The sequence below is a fragment of the Somniosus microcephalus genome, unplaced genomic scaffold (genome assembly GCF_052327205.1).
Source record: "Somniosus microcephalus isolate GS21.2 unplaced genomic scaffold, FLI_Smic_1.0 unresolved_chr1, whole genome shotgun sequence".
In the NCBI taxonomy this organism is placed as follows: Eukaryota; Metazoa; Chordata; class Chondrichthyes; order Squaliformes; family Somniosidae; genus Somniosus; species Somniosus microcephalus.
The window spans coordinates 9,420,542-9,438,508 of NW_028225179.1; the positions used below are offsets into that span (position 1 = coordinate 9,420,542).

General features: G+C 47.5%; 1 pseudogene across 1 annotated transcript in view; it reads left to right on the forward strand.

Moving 5' to 3' along the window:
* The first annotated feature begins 2,987 nt into the window (after positions 1 to 2,987).
* Positions 2,988 to 17,967, forward strand: part of LOC147093407 (uncharacterized) — a 66,865-nt pseudogene continuing 51,885 nt past the window's right edge. Inside the window, exon 1 of the transcript XR_015074703.1 lies at positions 2,988 to 3,147. The product of XR_015074703.1 is annotated as an uncharacterized LOC147093407 (transcript). The remainder of the gene's footprint in view (positions 3,148 to 17,967) is intronic.

Here is a 17,967-nt window from a genome sequence, read left to right on the forward strand (position 1 = left end):
GAAGATTCTATACCCCAGAATATTGAGCTGCCAGTCTTGCCCCTCCCTCAACCATGTCTCCATGATAGCAACAATATCATACTCCCATGTGTTCATCAACACCTTCAGTTCATCCACCTTATTCACAAGACTCCTTGCATTAAAATAAGTGCCATCCAGCCTTGCCCTACTCCCTTGTGCTGTTACATATTTGCTCTGCCTTCCAAGCTGACTTGTTTTTTCCTCTATATTTGGCTGTACATCACCCCCTATTATAGCTCCACTCTGTATCCCATCCCCCTGCCAAGTTAGTTTAAACCCCCCCCAACAGTGCTAGCAAACCTCCCCGCAAGGATATTTGTCCCGTTCTGGTTCAGGTGCAACCCGTCCGACTTGTACAAGTCCCACCTTCCCCAGAAGCAGACCCAGTGATCCAGGAAACTAAAGCCCACCCTCCTGCACCAACTCTTTAGCCACGCATTCATCTGCTCTATCCTCCTATTCCTATACTCACTAGCACGCGGCACCGGGAGTAATCCAGAGATGAAAACCTTTGAGGTCCTGCTCTTTAATCTGCTACCTAGCTCCCTAAATTCTTGCTGCAGGGCCTCATCCCTCTTCCTACCCATGTCGTTGGTCCCAATGTGAACCACGACCTCTGACTGTTCACCCTCCCCCTTCAGAATGCCCTGCAGCCATTCAGTGACATCCTTGACCCTGGCACCAGGGAGGCAACAAACCATCCTGGAGTCACGTCTACAGCCACAGAAACCAGGGGTCACAGTCTAAGGATAAGGGTTAAGCCATTTAGGACAGAGATGAGGAGGAATTTCTTCACCCAGAGAGTGGTGAACCTGTGGAATTCTCTGCCACAGAAGGCAGTGGAGGCCAATTCATTAAATATATTCAAGAAGGAGTTGGATATATTTCTTAAGGCTAAAGGGATCAAGGGATATGGGGAGAAGGCAGGGGCAGGGTACTGAATTTGGATGATGAGCCATGATCTCATTGAATGGCGGAGCAGGCTCGAGGAGCCAAATGGCCGACTCCTGCTCCTATCTTCTATGTTTCTATGTTTCTAAAATAGACTTTGCTTGCTTTGCTGACTCAGCAAACCTTATTTGCTTTGCTGTTTTTGGCTGATTAAATAAAAGTTTTTTTTGGCTGCATGCAGGTATTTAATTGAGTTAGTTCAGGCTTGCTGTCAGTCCTGGCCCTGGTCCCGCCCCTTCCTGCACCTCATTGGCCGACACCGCTGTCAATCGACACCACGAGGGGGAAGGGTGTCTGCAGCCTTCCAGACTCAATATCGAGTTCAACAATTTCAGATCATAAGCTCGGCCCCCATTTCATTTTCTCTTGTAATTGTTCCTCCCCTCCCTCCCTCCCCTCCTCCTGCCTCCTCCTCCTCCCCTCCCCTCCTCCTGCCTCCTCCCCCCCCTTCCTCCTCCCCCCCTCTCCCTCCCCCTCCCCTCTCCCTCCCTCCTTCTCCCCCCTCTCCCTCCTTCCTCCCCCTCCTCCTCCCTCTCCTCCTCCCTCCCCCCTCCTCCCTCTCCTCCTCCCTCCCCCCTCCTCCCTCTCCTCCTCCCTCCCCCCTCCTCCCTCTCCTCCTCCCTCCCCCCTCCTCCCTCTCCTCCTCCCTCCTCCTCCCTCTCCTCCTCCCTTCCCTCCCCCCCCCCCCTCTCCTCCTCCCCTCCCTCCCCCCCCCCCTCTCCTCCTCCCTCCCTCCCCCTCTCCTCCTCCCTCCCTCCCCCCCCCTCTCCTCCTCCCTCCCTCCCCCCCCCTCTCCTCCTCCCTCCCTCCCCCCCCCCTCTCCTCCTCCTCCCTCCCCCCCCCTCTCCTCCTCCTCCTCCCCCTCTCCTCCTCCTCCCTCCCCCCTCTCCTCCTCCCTCTCCTCCTCCCTCCTCTCCCTCCTCCTCCCCTCCTTTTGTTTCACTCTCACACACCCCTCTCCTCCCCCCTTTCCTTTTGTTTCACTCTCACACCTGGCAGCTATCTTTTGCCCTGCCAGTACACTTTACACCTAATCCCAGCCTATTACCATCTCGTCTAGCTTCTAATCTCTTTTACTTCTTTTGTTTCTTTTATTCTTTTGTCCGATCGCAGCCCTGCCATCGATCTAGTTTCTTTTCTTTCCAGTTTCGAGGAAGGGCCCAACCCGAAACGTCAACTCAAATTTCTCTCCACGGATGTTGTCTGACCTGCTGAGTTTTTCCAGCATTTTCTGTTGTTATTGGGGAAGGGAGGGTGATTGACAGGTGACGATTGATAGAAGCGCCTGCCCGCGCTGTGATTGGTGCAGGGGAAGGGAGGGTGATTGACAGGTGACGATTGATAGAAGCGCCTACCCGCGCTGTGATTGGTGCAGGGGAAGGGAAGTGGGCGTGTCCGGGCGCGGCCCACGTGGGGGAGTCCAAGGCTGGCTGGAGCGCATGCGCAGCCCGCCTCACACCGTTGGGAAGCTTTTCAAAATCTTTTTATTTCCGAAACAAATTGAAAACACTCATTAATTCCCCCAACCTCCTCCCCACTAAAGTGCGATTGTTATTATTATTGTTGTTCCTCATTTGTGTGGGGTGTCTTTTTTTTACCTTGCGGTGGCGTGTGCCGATCCAACCGACCTTGTTGCGTGCTGGCGTGAGCGCGTAATCGAAGGTGGGGTGTGATTGACGCGATGCGCCCGCCAATTAGCAGCGCGAAAAACGCTGGGAGGTCCGGGCGGGCTGACGGTCCTCCAGCCAATGCCGGCGCGGGAGGGAGGGGGGCGGGACCTCGGTGGGCTGCGTGCGCCGATCCAAACGACCCCCCTGGGCGTTGCGTGCACGCGTCAGCGCGTAAGCGGAGGGGGGGCTGATTGACGCGAGGCGCCCGCCAATCAGGAGCGCGGAACACGCTGGGAGGTCCGGCCTGGCTGACGGTCCTCCAGCCAATGGCGGTGCCGGAGGGATGGAGGCGGGACCTCGGTGGGCTGCGTGCGCCGCTTCCTGCTTTCATTGTCTGCAGGAGCTGTTAAAGGGAAGGGGAGGCTATTGATCAATTGCATTCATTTAAAAATAAGTGAACCTTTTCTCTTTTCGACTTTTATCCAGAACAAAGAGCCCTGGTGCTGTGAACATTTTGGTGGGCAGCCACTTGGGACAAAGACCAGCATTCTTCCTTCTCTCTCTTGTGAGTATTTGTGGTGGGCGAGAGGGGGGTGAGTCAAAGGGGACTGCGGCCCCTTTTCCCAAAAAATGATTGCTTGGCCATTTAAAGGGGAATGGTGGCCCCCAGGTATTTAAAGGGGCAGTGCCTCGCTCTGTATCATGTAAAAGCAGGGAGGTTCTGCTTGAACTGTACAAAACACCAGTTAGGCCACTGGCTAGTGTGCTGCGTGCAGTTCTGCTCGCCCCATTGCAGGAAAGATGTGACTGTGCTCCAGACGGGAGATTTACAAGGATGTTGCCAGGACTTGAGAATTTCAGCTACAAGGAAAGATTGAATACATAGAAACATAGATATTATCTACATCCAAGGGTACTTAAGGAAGTGGCCCTAGAAATAGTAGATGCATTGCTGGTCATCTTCCAAAATTCGATAGACTCTAGAACAGTACCCATGGATTGGAGGGTAGCTAATGTTACCCCACTATTCAAAAAAGGTGGTCGAGAGAAAACGGGGAATTACAGACCGGTAAGCCTGACATCGGTAGTGGGGAAAATGCTAGAGTCCATTATAAAAGATGTAATAGCACAGCACTTGGAAAACCGTGATCGGATCGGAAAAAGTCAACATGGATTTACAAAAGGTAAATCGTGCTTGACTAATCTACTGGAATTTTTTGAGGATGTAACTGGTAAAATAGATTAGGGCGAACCAGTGGATGTGGTGTATTTGGACTTTCAAAAGGCTTTCGATAATGTACTGCATAAGAGATTAGCGTGTAAAGTTAAGGCACATGGGATTGGGGGCAAGGTATTGACTTGGATAGAGAACTGGTTGGCAGACAGAAAGCAAAGAGTTGGAATAAACGGGTCTTTTTCCGAGTGCCAGGCAGTGACTAGTGGGGTACCGCAGGGACCGGTCCTTGGACCTCAGCTATTCACAATATATATTAATGATCTGGACGAGGGAACTAGATGTAATATCTCCAAGTTTGCAGATGACACAAAGCTGGGTGGGCGTGTGTGCTGTGAGGAGGATGCCGAGAAACTCCAGTATGATTTGGACAAGTTGGGTGATTGGGCAGAAGCATGGCAGATGCAATATAATGTGGATAAATGCGAGGTTATCCACTTTGGTGTCAAAAACAGGAAGGCAGATTATTATCTGAATGGCAATAGATTGGGAGAAGGGGAAGTGCAACGAGACCTGGGTGTCCTTGTGCACCAGTTGCTGAAGGTAAGCATGCAGGTGCAGCAGGCGGTTAAGAAGGCAAATGGTATGTTGGCCTTCGTAGCGAGAGGGTTTGAGTACAGGAACAAGGATGTCTTGCTGCAGTTGTACAGGACCTTGGTGAGACCACACCTTGAGTATTGTGTGCAGTTTTGGTCGCCTTTTCTGAGGAAGGATGTTCTTGCCATGGAAGGAGTGCAGCGAAGGTTCACCAGGCTGATACCTGGGATGGCAGGAATGACGTATGCGGAGAGATTGGGTCGATTGGGCTTGTACTCGCTGGAGTTTAGAAGAATGAGAGGGGATCTCATTGAAACTTATAAAATTCTCACAGGACTACACAGACTAGATGCAGACAGGATGTTCCCGATGGTCGGTGAGTCCAGAACCAGGGGTCATAGTCTAAGGATAAGTGGTAAGCCATTTAGGACAGAGATGAGGAGGAATTTCTTCACCCAGAGAGTGGTGAACCTGTGGAATTCTCTACCACAGAAGGCAGTTGAGGCCAATTCATTAAATATACTCAAGAAGGAGTTGGATATATTTCTTAAGGCTAAAGGGATCAAGGGATATGGGGAGAAGGCAGGGACAGGGTACCGAGTTTGGATGATCAGCCATGATCTCATTGAAAGGCGGAGCAGGCTCGAGGGGCCGAATGGCCTACTCCTGCTCCTATCTTCTATGTTTCTATGTGTCTCCAGGTATTAAAGGGGCAGTGCCTCTCTATCATGTAAGAGCAGGGAGGTTCTGCTTGAACGGTACAAAAACACCAGTTAGGCCACCGCGTGCAGTTCTGGTCATCCCCATTGCAGGAAAGATGTGACTGCTTGAGACGGGACATTTACGAGGATGTTGCCAGGACTAGAGAATTTCAGCTGCAAGGAAAGATTGAATACATAGAAACATAGAAGATAGGAGCAGGAGTAGGCCATTCGGCCCCTCGAGCCTGCTCCACCATTCAATGAGATCATGGCTGATCATCCAAACTCGGTACCCTGTCCCTGCCTTCTCCCCATATCCCTTGATCCCTTTAGCCTTAAGAAATATATCCAACTCCTTCTTGAATATATTTAATGAATTGGCCTCCACTGCCTTCTGTGGCAGAGAATTCCACAGGTTCACCACTCTCTGGGTGAAGAAATTCCTCCTCATCTCTGTCCTAAATGGCTTACCCCGTATCCTTAGACTGTGACCCCTGGTTCTGGACTCCCCGACCATCGGGAACATCCTTCCTGCATCTAGTCTGTCTAGTCCTGTTAGAATTTTATAAGTTTCAATGAGATCCCCTCTCATTCTTCTAAACTTCAGCGAGTATAAGCCCAATCGACCCAATCTCTCCTCGTACGTCATTCCTGCCATCCCAGGTATCAGTCTGGTGAATCTTCGCTGAACTCCCTCCATGGCAAGAACATCCTTCCTCAGATAAGGCGACCAAAACTGCACACAATACTCAAGGTGTGGTCTCACCAAGGCCCTGTACAACTGCAGCAAGACATCCTTGTTCCTGTACTCGAATCCTGTCTATTAGTCTGTCTATGTCCTCTTGAAGTCTATCACTATCATCCTCACTGTTCACTATACTTCCAAGTTTTGTGTCATCTGCAAATTTTGAAATAGTGCCCTGTACACCCAAGTCCAAGTCATTGATACATATCAACAACAACAACTTGTATTTCTATAGCGCCTTTAATGTAGTAAAACGTCCCAAGGCGCTGCACAGGAGGATTGTAAGACAAAAAAAATTTGACACCGAGTCACAGGAGAAATTAGGGCAGGTGACCAAAAGCTTGGTCAAAGAGGTAGGTTTTAAGGAGCGTCTTAAAGGAGGAAAGAGAGGTTGCGAGGCGGAGAAGTTGAAGCAGGGAATTCCAGAGCTTAGAGCCCAGGCAACAGAAGGCACGGCCACCAATGGTTGAGTGATTGTAATCAGGGATCCTCAAGAGGGCAGAATTAGAGGAGCGCTGATATCTCGGGGGGTTGTGGGGCTGAAGAAGATTACAGAGATAGGGAGGGGCAAGGCCATGGAGGGATTTGAAAACAAGGATGAGAATTTTGAAATCGAGGCGTTGCTTAACCAGGAGCCAATGTAGGTCAGCGAGCAGGGGTGATGGGTGAACGGAACTTGGTGCGAGTTAGGACACAGGCGGCCGAGTTTTGATTGACTTCAAGTTTACGTGGGCTGGAATGTGGGAGGCCAGCCAGGAGTGCGTTAGAATAGTCAAGTCTAGAGGTAACAAAAGGCCCGGATGTGGGTTTCAGCAGCGGATGAGCTGAGGCGATGTTACGGAGCGATGTTACGGAGGTGGAAGTAGGCGGTCTTTGTTATGCTGCAGATATGTGGTCAGAAGCTCATTTCAGGGTCAAATATGACACCAAGGTTGCGAACAGTGTGGTTCAGCCGCAGACAGGTGTTAGGGAGAGGGATGGAGTCAGTGGCTAGGGAACGGAGTTTGGGGCGGGGACCGAAAACAATGGCTTTGGTCTTCTCAATATTTAATTGGAGAAAATATTTGCTCATCCAGAACATATCAAGAAAAGCAGTGGTCCTAGAACCAACACCTGGGGAACGCCACTGTGTCCCTTCCTCCAGTCCGAAAAACAACCGTTCACCACTGCTCTCTGTTTCCTGTCACTAGGCCAATTTCATATCCATGCAGCCACTGTCCCTTTTAGTAATGGGCTTGCCAGCAAAGTTGAAGCCCATGGCTGTGGCACTTTATCAAATGCCTTTTGGAAGTCCATGTACACCACATCATAGAAACATAGAAGATAGGAGCAGGAGTAGGCCATTCGGCCCCTTGAGCCTGCTCCGCCATTTAATGAGGTCATGGCTGTTTATCCAATTTCAGTACCCTGTCCCTGCTTTCTCCCCATATCCCTTGATCCCTTTAGCCTTAAGAAATATATCTAACTCCTTCTTGAATATATTTAATGAATTGGCCTCTGCTGCCTTCTGCAGTAGAGAATTCCACAGGTTCACCACTCTGGGTGAAGAAATTCCTCCTCATCTCAGACCTAAATGGCTTACCCCTTATCCTTAGACTGTGACCCCTGGTTCTGGACTCCCCGACCATCGGGAACATCCTTCCTGCATCTAGTCTGTCCAGTCCTGTTATAATTTTATAAGTTTCAATGAGATCCCCCCTCATTCTTCTAAACTCCAGTGAGTATAAGCCTAATCGACCCAATCTCTCCTCATATGTCATTCCTGCCATCCCAGGTTTCAGTCTGGTGAATCTTAGCTGAGCTCCCTCCATGGGAAGAACATCCTTCTTCAGGTAAGGCGACCAAAACTGCACACAATACTCAAGGTGTGGTCTCACCAAGGCCCTGTACAACTGCAGCAAGATATCCTTGCTCCTGTACTCGAACCCTCTTGCTATGAAGGCCAACATACCATTTGCCTTCTTAACTGCCTGCTGCACCTGCATGCTTACCTTCAGCGACTGGTGCACAAGGACACCCAGGTCTTGTTGAACTTCCCCTTTTCCCAATCTATTGCCATTCAGATAATAATCTGTCTTCCTGTTTTTGCCACCAAAGTGGATAACCTCGCATTTATCCACATTGGGCAGATGCATGGCAAATGCAGTATAATCACCCAACCTTTCCAAATCATACTGGAGTTTCTTGGCATCCTCCTCACAGCACACACGCCCACCCAGCTTTGTGTCGTCTGCAAACTTGGAGATATTACATCTAGTTCCCTCGTCTAGATCATTAATATATATTGTGAATAGCTGGGGTCCTAGCACCGATCCCTGCAGTACCCCACCAGTCACTGCCTGCCACTTGGAAAAAGACCCATTTATTCCAACTTTTTGCTTCCTGTCTGCCAACCAGTTCTCTATCCAAGTCAGTACCTTACCCCCAATCCCGTGTGCTTTAACTTTGCACGCTAGTCTCTTATGTGGGACCTTATCGAAAGCCTTCTGAAAGTCCAAATACACCACATCCACTGGTTCTCCCTTATCTATTCTACCAGTTACATCCTCAAAAAATTCCAGTAGATTAGTCAAGCATGATTTACCTTTTGTAAATCCATGTTGACTTTGTCCGATCCTGTCACTGTTTTCCAAGTGCTCTGCTATTACATCTTTATAATGGACTCTAGCATTTTCCCCACTTACATCAACCACATTGCCCTCATCAACCCTCTCCGTTACATCATCAAAAAACTCAATCAAGTTGGTTAAACACGATTTGCCTTTAACAAATCCGTGCTGGCTTCCCTTAATTAATCTACACTTATCCAAGTGACTGTTAATTTTGTCCCGATTATCGTTTCTAAACGCTTCCCCACTACCAAGGTTAAGCTGACTGGCCTGTAGCGGCTGGGTTTATCCTTGCACCCTTTCTTGAACAAGGGTGTGACATTTGCAATTCTCCAGTCATCTGGCACCACCCCCGTATCCAAGGAGGATTGGAAGATTATGGTCGGTACCTCCGCAATTTCCACCTTTTACTTCCCTCAGCATCCTAGGATGCATCCCATCCAGCCATGGTCACTTATCTACTTTAAGCACAGCCAGCGTTTCTAGTACCTCCTCTTTATCAAAATTTAGCCCATCCAGTATCTCCTCTACCTCCTCCTTCACTATGTCTATGGCAGCATCTTCCTTGGTGAAGACAGATGCAAAGTACTGATTTAGTACCTCAGCCTTACCCTCTTCCTCCATGCGTAGGTCTCCTTTTCGGTCCCTAATCGGCCCGACCCCTCCTCTTACTACCCGTTTACTATTTATATGCTTATAGAAGACTTTCAGATTTCTTTTTATGTTAGCTGCCAGTCTATTCTCATACTCTCTTTGTCCTTATTTCCTTTTTCACTTCCCCACTGAACTTTCTGTATTCAGCCTGGTTCTCACTTGTGCAAGGGTCAAGGATGTCTCCGAGCGGCTGCAGAACATCTTGGAAGGGGAGGGTGAACAGCCAGTTGTCGTGGTGCATATAGGCACCAACGATGTAGGTAAAAAGCGGGATGAGGTCCTAAAAGTGGAATATAGGGAGTTAGGAGGTAAATTAAAAAACAGGACCTCAAAGGTAGTAATCTCAGGATTGCTACCAGTGCTACGTGCTAGTCAGAGTAGAAATAGAAGGATACTTCAGATGAATATGTGGCTAGAGGAATGGTGCCAGGGGGAGGGATTCAAGTTCCTGGGACATTGGAACCGGTTCTGGGGGAGGTGGGACCAGTTCAAACCGGACGGTCTGCACCTGGGCAGGGCTGGAACCGATGTCCTAGGGGGTTTGTTTGCTAGTGCTGTGGGGGAGGGTTTAAACTAAAATGGAAGGGGATTGGGAACCTGAGCAGGGAGACAGAGGAAAGGGAAACAAGGATAAAAGCAAAAGATAGGAAGGAGAAAAACTAAGTGGCAGCCAGAGAAATCAACGGTTTAAATCAAACATGGCCACAGTAAATAATAATTCTAATAGGTCTAAGAGCGTTAAAAAAACAAGCCTGAAGGCTTTGTGTCTTAATGCGAGGAGCATTTGTAATAAGGTGGATGAATTGGCTGCGCAAAGAGGTAAATGAATATGATTTGGTTGGGATAACGGAAACGTGGCTCAAGGATGGCCAAGACTGGGAACTCAACATCCAGGGGTATTCGATATTCAGGAAAGATAGGCAAAAAGGAAAGGGAGGTGGGGTAGCATTACTGGTTAAAGAAGGGATTAACACAATTGTAATGAAGGATATTAGCTCTGATGATGTGGAATCTGTATGGGTAGAATTGAGAAATACTAAGGGGAAAAAAACATTAGTGGGAGTGGTATATAGACCTCCAAACAGTAAGGCGGAGGTTGGGGATGGCATTAAAAGGGAAATTAAAGAAGCGTGCAATAAGGGCACAGCAGTCATCATGGGTGACTTTGATCTACATATAGATTGAGCTAACCAAATTGGTAACAATACTGTGGAGGAGGAATTCTTGGAGTGTTTACAGGATGGTTTCCTGGACCAGTATGTCGAGGAACCAACCAGAGATCAGGCCATCTTAGACTGGGTATTATGTAACGAGAAAGGATTAATTAGCAATCTTGTTGCACGAGGCCCCTTGGGTCGGAGCGATCATAATATGATCGAATTCTTCATTAAGATGGAGAATGAAGTAGTTGACTCAGAAACAAGGGTCCTCAATTTAAATAAAGGAAACTACGATGGTCTGAGGAGTGAGTTGGGTAGGATTGATTGGGGAATGGCACTCAAAGGGTTGACGGTGGATAGGCAATGGCAAACATTCAAAGATCGAATGGATGAACTACCGAAGTTGTTCATCCCAGTTTGGCATAAAAATAAAACAAAAAAGGTGACTCAACCGTGGGTAACAAGGGAAATTAGGGATAGCATAAGATCCAAGGAGAGGACATACAAATTGGCCAGAAAAAGCAATAATCCTGAGGATTGGGAGCAGTTCAGGATTCAACAAAGGAGGACAAAGGGATTAATTAAGAAAGGGAAAATAGAATATGAGAGTAAGCTTGCAGGGAACATAAAAACTGACTGTAAAAGCTTTTATAGATATGTGAAGAGTAAAAGATTGGTGAAGTCAAGCATAGGTCCCTTGCAGTCAGAATCGGGGGAATTTATAATGGGGAACAAAGAAATGGCAGACCAACTAAATACATATTTTGGTTCTGTCTTCACAAAGGAGGACACAAATAACCTCCCAGAAATACCGGTGAACATAGGGTCTGATGAAAGGGTGGAACTGAAAGAAATCAGTATTTGTAGGGAAATGGTGTTAGGAAAATTTATGGGACTGAAGGCCGATAAATCCCCAGGGCCTGATAATCTACATCCCAGAGTACTTAAGGAAGTGGCCCTAGAAATAGTAGATGCATTGCTGGTCATCTTCCAGAACTCGATAGACTCTGGAACAGTACCCATGGATTGGAGGGTAGCTAATGTTACCCCACTATTCAAAAAAGTTGGCAGAGAAAAAGCGGGGAATTATAGACCGGTAAGCCTGACATCGGTAGTGGGGAAAATGCCAGAGTCCATGATAAAAGATGTAATAGCAGAGCACTTGGAAAGCAGTGGCAGGATCGGACAAAGTCAATATCGATTTACAAAAGGTAAATCATGCTTGACTAATCTACTGGAATTTTTTGAGGATGTAACTGGTAAAATAGATAAGGGAGAACCAGTGGATGTGGTGTATTTGGACTTTCAGAAGGCTTTCGATAAGGTCCCGCATAAGAGATTAGCGTGCAAAATTAAGGCACATGGGATTGGGGGCAAGGTATTGACTTGGATAGAGAACTGGTTGGCGGACAGAAAGCAAAGAGTTGGAATAAACGGGTCGTTTTCCAAGTGGCAGGCAGTGACTAGTGGGGTACCGATCGGTCCTAGGACCCCAGCTGTTCACAATATATATAAATGATCTGGACGAGGGAATTGGATGTAATATCTCCAAATTTGCAGACGACACAAAGCTGGGTTGGAGGGTATGCTGCGAGGAGGATGTCATGAAACTCCAGTACGATTTGGACAGGTTAGGTGATTGGGCAGAAACATGGCAAATGCACTATAATGCGGATAAATGTGAGGTTATCCACTTCGGTGGCAAAAACAGGAAGGCACATTATTATTTGAACGGCAATAGATTGGGAGAAGGGGAAGTGCAAAGAGACCTGGGTGTTCTTGTGCACAAGTCGCTGAAGGTAAGCATGCAGGTGCAGCAGACGGTTAAGAAGGCAAATGGTATGTTGGCCTTCGTAGCAAGAGGGTTCGAGTACAGGCACAAGGATGTCTTGCTACAGTTGTACAGGGCCTTGGTGAGACCGCACCTTGAGTATTGTGTGTAGTATTGGTCGCCTTATCTGAGGAAGGATGTTCTTGCCATGGAAGGAGTGCAGCGGAGATTCACCAGGCTGATACCTGGGATGGCAGGAATGACGTATGAGGAGAGATTGTGTCGATTGGGCTTATACTCACTGGAGTTTAGAAGATTGAGAGGGGATCTCATCGAAACCTATAAAATTCTGTCAGGCCTAGACAGACTAGATGCTGGAAGGATGTTCCCGATGGTCGGGGAGTCCAGAACCAGGGGTCATAGTCTAAGGATAAGGGGTAGGACATTTAGGACTGAAATGAGGAGGAATTTCTTCACCCAGAGAGTGGTGAACCTGTGGAATTCTCTGCCACAGAGGGCGGTGGAGGCCAGTTCATTAAATATATTCAAGAATGAGTTGGATATATTGCTTAAGGCTTAAGGGATCAAGGGATATGGGGAGAAGGCAGGGACAGGGTACTGAATTTGAATGATCAGCCATGATCTCATTGAATGGCGGAGCAGGCTCGAATGGCCTACTCCTGCTCCTATCTTCTATGTTTCTATGTATTCTCAACCTGACATCTGTCATACGCCCCCTTTTTTCTGCTTTCTTACTCTCTATGTCTTTTGTCATCCAGGGAGCTCTAGTTTTATTTGCCCTACCTTTCCCCCTCGTGGGAATGTACCTCGACTGTACCTGAATCACCTCATCTTTAAAGGCAGCCCATTGTTCGATTTACAGTTTTGCCTGACAATCTTTGATTCCAATTTACCCGGGCCAGCTCTGTTCTCATCCCACTGAAATTGGCCCCTCCTCCAGTTAAGTATTTTGACTCTAGATTGCTCCCTGTCCTTTTCCAGAGCAAACCTAAACCTTATGATATGATCACTCTTCCCTAAATGTTCCCCTACTGAAACTTGATTCACCTGACGCACCTCATTCCCCAGAACCAGATCCAGCAATGCCTCCTTCCTCATTGGGCCGGAAACGTACTGATCAAGAAAGTTCTCCTGAACACACTTCAGAAATTCTTCCTACTGTCTGCCCTTTACACTATTACTATCCCAGTCTATATTAGGATAATTGAAGTCCCCCATTATCACTAATCTATTGTTCTTGCATCTCTCTGTAATTTCCCTGCAAATGTGCTCCTCCATATTTTCCCCACTAGTCGGTAGCCTATAGAATACACCTAGTAGTGTAATGGCACCTCTATTGTTTCTTAACTCAAACCAAATAGATTCAGTCCTTGATCTCTCCAGGACATCCTCTCTCTCCAGCACTGTAATATTCTCCTTCTTCCTTCTTCTTAGGCAGTCCCTCGGAACCGAGGATGACTTGCTTCCACATTAAAAATGAGTTCTCAGGTGACTGATGAGTCCAATGCGGGACCTACAGTCTCTGTCACAGGTGGGGCAGACGGTGGTTGAAGGGGCGGGTGGGTGGGGTGCTTGGGTTGACGTGCGCTGCCTACGCTTGGCTTCTGCTTGCTCCCGGCGAAGAGACTCGAGGTGTTCGGCACCTTCCCGGATGCTTCTCCTCCACTTTGTGCGGTCTTGGGCCAGGGATTCCCAGGTGTCGGTGGGGATGTTGTACCTTTTCAAGGAGGCTTTTCCAAGGAGCACTATAATATACTCCTTTAATCAATACTGCCACACCACCACCTTTCTTTCCTGAACACCTGATATCCAGGAATATTTAATACCTAATCCTGCCCTTTTTTGAGCCAGGTCTCCGTTATCACCACATCACATTCCCATGTGGCTATTAGTGCCTGCAGCTCACCAACCTTACTTACCACACTTTGTGCGTTTAAATACATGCATTCTTGTATTGTAGGAATTGTCAAATTCCTAACGAAAGCACTGAGATCGAGACTATCAGCTAACCAAATGAGGTTTAATGCAAACTGGTAAAAGTTTCAAACAAAAACGCAGGAGAAACTCTAAACAGGTCTGTACTCAAACTGGTTCCACGAGGACTGAGAGAGAACGCCTCCCCCTCTGACGTCATCACGTTTCCCGCCGTTGGGAACGTCACGTGACCTGCATGATGACGTCATCGCGCTGGATCGACATTTTACCGAACCTGCGCTATTTATACAAAGCAAACAATTAAAGGTAAAGAACCCCCGTTAAAGGCAATTATATACATTACTGCAAGAGTCTCTTGGTGGCTCTGCCACAGTATTCTCTTAGACTGACCCCACCTAATACCGTACTATTTCTTACTCTAGTGCCCTTTGTATCTCCCACTGTTTTGTGCACCATGTTTCTCCTGGCTAATGCTACATCCTGGTGCCCATCCCCCTGCTCCATTGGTTTAAACCCTCCCCAACAGCACCAGCAAACCCCCCAGCGAGGATATTGGTCCCGGCTCTGTTGAGGTGTAACCCGTCTGACCTGTACAGCTCCCACCTCCGTCAGAACCGGTCCCAATGTCCCAGGAATCTAAATCCCTCCCTCCTGCACCATCTCTCCAGCCACGCATTCATCTGCTCTATCCTCCTGTTTCTATCCTCGCTCACACGTGGCACCGGCAGTAATCCGGAGATTACTACCTTTTTGAGGTCCTGCTTTTTAATCTCTCTCCTAGCTCCCTAAAATCTGCCTGCAGGACCTCATTCCTCTTTCTGCCTATGTCGTCGGTACCGATATGGGCCGCGACCTCTGACTGTTCACCTGTCCGGCAGCCGTTCAGTGACATCCTTGAGCCTGGCACCAGGGAGGCATCATACCATCCTAGAGTCACATCTGCAGCCGCAGAAACACCAGTCTGTTCCCCTAACTATCGAATCCCCTATCGCTATTGCTTTTCATGATTTCCCCCCACTCCGGTACAGCTGAGCCACCCTTAGTGCCGTTAACTTGGCTCTGGCTGTACTCCCCAGAGGAACCATTGCCCTCACCAGAGCGAGATGCACTCGGGGGGACTCCTGCACTACCTGCCTGGTCCTCCTTTTCCTTCTGGTGGTCACCCACTGTTCGGGAGGTGGATGGAGTCAGTGGCCAGGGAGCGGAGTTTGTGGCGGGGACCGAAACATAGAAGATAGGAGCAGGAGTCGGCCATTCGGCCCCTCGAGCCTGCTCCGCCATTTAATGAGATCATGGCTGATCATCCAAATTCAGTACCCGGTCCCTGCTTTCTCCCCATATCCCTTGATCCCTTTAGCTTTAAGAAATACATCTATCTCCTTCTTGAATATATTTAATGAATTGGCCTCCACTGCCTTCTGTGGTAGAGAATTCCACAGGTTCACCACTCTCTGGGTGAAGAAATTCCTCCTCATCTCTGTCCTAAATGGCTTACCCCTTATCCTTAGACTGTGAGCCCTGGTTCTGGATTCCCCGACCATCGGGAACATCCTTCCAGCATCTAGTCTGTCTAGTCCTGTTAGAATTTTATAAGTTTCAATGAGATCCCCTCTCATTCTTCTAAACTCCAGCAAGTATAAGCCCAATCGACCCAATCTCTCCTCATAGGTCATTCCTGCCATCCCAGGTATCAGTCTGGTGAATCTTCGCTGCACTCCCTCCATGGCAAGAACATCCTTCCTCAGATAAAGCGACCAAAACTGCACACAATACTCAAGGTGTGGTCTCACCAAGGCCCTGTACAACTGCAGCAAGACATCCTTGTTCCTCTACTCGAACCCTCTCGCTACTGCCCAATCACCCAACCTGTCCAAATCATACTGGAGTTTCTCGGCATCCTCCTCACAGCACACACGCCCACCCAGCTTTGTGTCGTCTGCAAACTTGGAGATATTACATCTAGGTCCCTCGTCTAGATCATTAATATATATTGTGAATAGCTGGAGTCCTAGGACCGATCCCTGTGGTACCCCACTAGTCACTGCCTGCCACTCGGAAAAGACCAGTTTATTCCAACTCTTTGCTTCCTGTCTGCCAACCAGTTCTCTATCCAAGTCAGTACCTTGACCCCAATCCCATGTGCCTTAACTTTACATACTAATTTCTTATGCGGGACCTTATTGAAAGCCTTCTGAAAGTCCAAATACACCACATCCACTGCTTCTCCCATATCTATTTTACCAGTTACATCCTCTAAAAATTCCAGTAGATTAGTCAAGCACAGTTTACCTTTTGTAAATCCATGTTGGCTTTGTCCGATCCTGTCACTGTTTTCCAAGTGCTCTGCTATTACATCTTTTATAATGGACTCTAGCATTTTGCCCACTACCGATGTCAGGCTTACCGATTTATAATTCCCCGTTTTCTCTCTACCACCTTTTTTGAATAGTGGGGTAACATTAGCTACCCTCCAATCCATGGGAACAGTTCCAGAGTCTCTAGAATTTTGGAAGATGACCAGCAATGCATCTACTATTTCTAGGGCCACTTCCTCGAGTACCCTCGGATGTAGATTATCAGGCCCTGGGGATTTATCGGCCTTCAATCCCGTCAATTTCCCTCATACCATTTCCCTACAAATACTGATTTCTTTCAGTTCCTCCCTCTCATTAGACCCTATGTTCCCCGACATCTCTGGGAGGTTATTTGTGTCCTCCTTTGTGAAGACAGAACCAAAGTATATATTTAATTGGTCTGCCATTTCTTTGTTCCCCATTATAAATTCCCCTGATTCTGACTGCAAGGGACCTATGCTTGACTTCACCAATCTTTTTCTCTTCACATATCTATAGAAGCTTTTAAAGTCAGTTTTTATGTTCCCTGCAAGCTTACTCTCATATTCTATTTTCCCTTTCTTAATTAATCCCTTTGTCCTCCTTTGCTGAATCCTAAACTGCTCCCAATCCTCAGGTTTGCTGCTTTTTTTGGCCAATTTATATGTCCTCTCCTTGGATCTTATGCTATCCCTAATTTCCCTTGTTAGCCACGGTTGATTCACCTTTTTTGTTTTATTTTTATGCCAAACAGGGATGAACAAATTCTGTAGTTCATCGATGCGATCTTTAAATGTTTGCCATTGCCTATCCACCGTCAACCCTTTGAGTGACATTCCCCAATCAATCCTACTCAACTCGCTTCTCAGACCATTATAGTTTCCTTTATTTAAATTCAGGACTCTGAGTCAACTACTTCACTCTCCATCTTAATGAAGAATTCGATCATATTATGATCACTACGCCCCAAGGGGCCTCGCACAACAAGGTTGCTAATTAATCCTTTCTCGTTACATAATACCCAGTCTAAGATGGCCTGATCTCTAGTTGGTTCCTTGACATATTGGTCCAGGAAACCATCCTGTAAACACTCCAGGAATTCCTCCTCCACAGTATTGTTACTAATTTGGTTAGCCCAATCTATATGTAGATTAAAGTCACCCATGATAACTGCTGTGCCCTTATTGCACGCGTCTCTAATTTCCCTTTTAATGCCATCCCCAACCTCCGCATTACTGTTTGGGGGTCTGTATACAACTCCCACTAACTTTTTCTGTCCCTTGGTATTTCTCAGTTCTACCCATACAGATTGCACATCATCAGAGCTGTTGTTTCTCAAGGGGTTTTATACCCTTATCTATATAACAATTAAGAAGGACTCCGGGGTGGAGAGTTTAGTTGACGGCCATTTTATTTACAATGTGCTTCTTCAGTCAATGCACTACATTTCCCATAGTGCATTGCAAATCACCACTACGGTATCCCATGTGGGACAATTCTAATACACATTCAAAATACACAACATATTTCCTCCCCCTTAAAATAGAATGTCCACAAAACAGAATAACTGAAAATGACTATAACTTTGGAAGAGAGGGTAGACTGCCTCTACATTCCGCTAACCCTGGGGATTATTCTGCCCCATGCACACAGGTTAGCACTAACTGTAACTAAGGCGCTCTGGA